Genomic DNA, 3,824 nt, shown 5'->3' with positions numbered 1-3,824 from the left:
CTCGCGAGGCTTCCAGCCCTGGTTCTGGCCGCGGGAGCTGCGCATGGCTTCTCTAACCTCCACAGTCCCCTCCGTGAGGGTTTGGGCCCGGGGCTTGGGCTCCTTTACTCCCGACGTTTTTCCTCCGCCGGCGTCATTTTCCACCACTTTCCCCGACAGTTTTCCTGATGGGGATAGAATTCATGCTCTCAGGAAATGCCTTCTGCGGAAGCGTGGGAGTGGTAGCCCCGGCCTCCAGCGGGGGGACCGGAGCCCCTGGTGGCGCGTCGTGGTCCCCACGGCCCTGGGCCATCCAGCCTCCCCTTCCCCGCAACGCCCTCGTTGGTCGAGGTCGGTGAGCGCCTCCGGGTGGCGAGGGTGTCCCATGCCCGCCCACTCTTGGGGGGACCAACATACCCTTACTGGTCCGTGGAGGTACCAGGAATTCATGCATTCGTCTGTATTTAGCCACCTGCCCCGAACCTAACAGTGTGCTGGCTGGGCACGCTATGGTGTGCAGGAGAGAACCGGCTACCCAACCCCCATCCCCACTCCGGGAGATCAGTGGGAGGGAAAACCAGCGTGGCCCGGAAAAATAAGGGATGAACCCCGAATGGTTATGGCTTGGACAGGCCTAGGGGTGGGCAATGATACAGGCAAGACCTGAGAAGGAAAAGCGGGAATGCGAGACTTCATTGGGTCATATCCCTTCTCTTGCACCTTCAGAGGCTGCCTCAGTCCTGCCCTTTTAAATCCAGCTGCCTACTTGGCTTCATTACACCTGCTACGTGTCCTATGCAATCAGAGAGCTTCTTGTGCCCTCTGCTCTAGATACTTCTGCAGAAATGGGCCGAGATGGACAGGGTGTGCTTGTTCTACTTTTGTCTGTGTGTGTTTCTGACTTGAACACATCACTTAAAACATCTGTGCTGTATTTTGCTCATCTGGAAAGCAATCTAATCTACTTTGCCTGCTAAACAAGTCACTTAGGATAAAATGAGAAAGTGAGTGAGAAGACACTTTAAAACAGGATAGGTATTTTCAGTAGATGCATGTAGATGTATAACAATATGTGATTCAGTAAATGCTGTTCTAGGAACCCAGACATGTACCTCTTTCTGAACTCCTTCAGTGTTGTCTCTGAATCTCTAATGGAACATCTCACTTTCTGGGGTGTGACAGATCATCATGGGCCTGCCTGATCCCCCTTGCTAGCTGGAAATCCCTCCATGGTAGGAGCCCCGTCTGAGTCACCTTCACATACCCCTCTGGGCTGGGCCCGCAGGGACGGACCATGTGCCCTGCTGAATAGGTGTCAAACGGACCTTTATACAAAATAAGTCCGTGCTGTGGCTGCTGTTGTGTCCATTCCATGTGTGCGCCTTTCCTCCTGTCCCCGTGGATGGAAGGGACCCCGTTCTCTGGGACGCCCGTCCTTCAGTGCTGAGCTGTGTCTCACGTCTGCAGAGAAGCCGTGCTCCACGCCAGCTCTCCTCACTCGGCTTTTCCTTTCTTCAGAACTCCTTCCCCACTTAGAGCCACAAAGCTCAGCCCTCGGGGATGTTTTGACTCATTTGACACGTCAGTGGAAGGTTGGGAGTATTCTGGGATTGGACCACCATGTTTTGGAATTGCCCATCTATAACCCACTGGCCTCTAGGTTCCATGAGAACAGAGACTTGGTCAGTCTTGTTCACCATTGTGTCCCCAGTATATTAACTTACAGAATTATTGCTCAGTAAATATATGTTGAATGAATGAATGGATTTTTTTAAAGATTTTATTTATTTATTTATTTGACAGACAGAGATCACAAGTAGGCAGAGAGGCAGGCAAAGAGAGAGGAAGGGAAGCAGGCTCCCGGCTGTGCAGAGAGCCCAAAGCGGGGCTGGATCCCAGGACCCTGAGATCATGACCTGAGCCAAAGGCAGAGGCTTTAACCCACTGAACCACCCAGGCGCCCCTGAATGAATGGATTTTTACACATAATGAATGTTTCATAAATACTTTTACTGGAAATGATTTGGAATTGAGTGATAACGAATACACCAGGCTGTCTGGAGCAAGGCTTTGTTTTCAGTAGTAATGAGACATCAGGATGGAAAAGTAGGCTGGGCAAGATGGACACGGTGTTTTAGGAAGTTAGCTGGTAGCAGTGTGTAAGCTGGGTGGGTGTTTAGTTGTACAGAAAGCAGGAGACACAGGTAGAAAATCATGTCGATGTAAGGGCCTGAACTGCACTGGTAGGAATGGCGAGAGATGAATGACAGATGAATAGGAAGAAGGATGGAAATCACTGTGCGTGGTTGGACGCGAGTTGGGGGACCAAAGATGATGCCATCGAGGACGGCCTGTACAGTACTCTTGCAGTGATAGAAATGGGATAGGTGAACTAGCGATGTGGTTTTGATGGAAGGAACACGATGCGTTTGGTTTTAGAGGTGTGGAACTTGTGGAGCACTGGTATCTCAGAGAAAAGGGAGCACTGATGATCCAGCGATCACCCATCCACATGGAACTTAAAGTTGAAACAAGAATAGATGAATCCTCTGGAGGGAGAAGGCGGGGGGAATCCTCTTGAAGCAAGGACCTAAATATTGAGGAAGGAATATATTTAGGACATAGGAGGAGGGTAAGGTGCTCTAATAGGGCAATAAGCAAAAGGGCTTAAGGAAAAAAGAAAACGGTCCAAATCTGAAGTCTAAGGCAGAGAGTTTTGTGTCAGATGTGCGTGGGTACATATGCTTAGGCTAAAATTGGAAAGAGTACACTTTAGCATACTCATTGTGTCGTCCTTGGGTAGTGAGATCATTGGGAATTTTATTTTTTTATATATTAGCTGTATCTGATTTTCCTAAAACGAATGTACTACTTGTATAACTTTGAACAATTACATGAAAATATTTGAAGGAAGAATATTACATCACGTTAAAGACTGAAATTAAAGGAGAATTAAAGACTGAGAAAAGATCATTAGAAACCAGTTGTTCCATTATAGAGTCATCCCATCTTCTTAAAAATAGAACTATATGTAGGCTAAATAAATAGCTAAGACCATCATCCCTGTTTACTTCTGTCATTCACTCAATCAACAAATATTTATTGAATGTCTACCATGTGCCAGATGCTGTTCTGGGCACTGGGAAAACAGTAGTGAATAAAATAGGGAACATTTCTTCTCTTCATGGCACTTAGTTCTCGTGGCCCTCAATCCTAGCACTTATATGCTGGTGAGCCATCAGGACAATAAACTGCATTAAGAGATGTGAAAGCATTTTGAAAAGTTGTTATGCTAGGGGTTTATTAACATCCTATTAGTGTTGTCAGATTCAGATGAAATAAAATGACTATTCATGAATATTTCAATTTTCTTATTTTCTGTAGATATTAGAAGCACTGGGGTTTTAGCTGTAAAATATATTCATGTACATGCCTACTGTATACATACTTCTCACATTCCTTGTTTTAGTACCATGGAGACTATATTTCCACTTCATATGGAGACTGAATGTCCAGGGGCACTCAAAGAACATCAGAGCTTGAAAGGGTTTGAGTGCTGCTCACCCTAAAGGTTTAAACAGGGGAGTAGAGGGGAAGGGAAAGTAGGGAAGGAAAGGCAAAGGCAAGGTTCAGGAGATAAGGAAAGTTCATATCCAGGGAGGGAGGGCAGGACTATACTCTCCTCTTTTAGATAGAGGACATAGCCATGACTATTGACTTCGCATGGATGGGGTGCTCACAGTCGAAGAGATGTATGGTGTTGGACAAGGGCCATTTGGGAATTAGGAGACAGATTGGAGTCCCAGCTGTCCCCAAGATCTAAACCTCACCAATCAAATGAATGG

At 46.8% G+C, this 3,824-nt stretch overlaps 1 protein-coding gene across 1 annotated transcript in view; it reads left to right on the top strand.

Moving 5' to 3' along the window:
* Nucleotides 1-3,824, top strand: part of HSPA12A (heat shock protein family A (Hsp70) member 12A) — a 154,774-nt gene that overhangs the window by 202 nt on the left and 150,748 nt on the right. The gene's annotated exons all lie outside the window — the stretch shown is intronic.

This window comes from Mustela erminea, chromosome 14, assembly GCF_009829155.1.
Source record: "Mustela erminea isolate mMusErm1 chromosome 14, mMusErm1.Pri, whole genome shotgun sequence".
Lineage (NCBI taxonomy): Eukaryota > Metazoa > Chordata > Mammalia > Carnivora > Mustelidae > Mustela > Mustela erminea.
The sequence above is the reverse complement of the archived record's forward strand: the minus strand, read 5'-3'. Positions and strand labels throughout refer to the sequence as shown.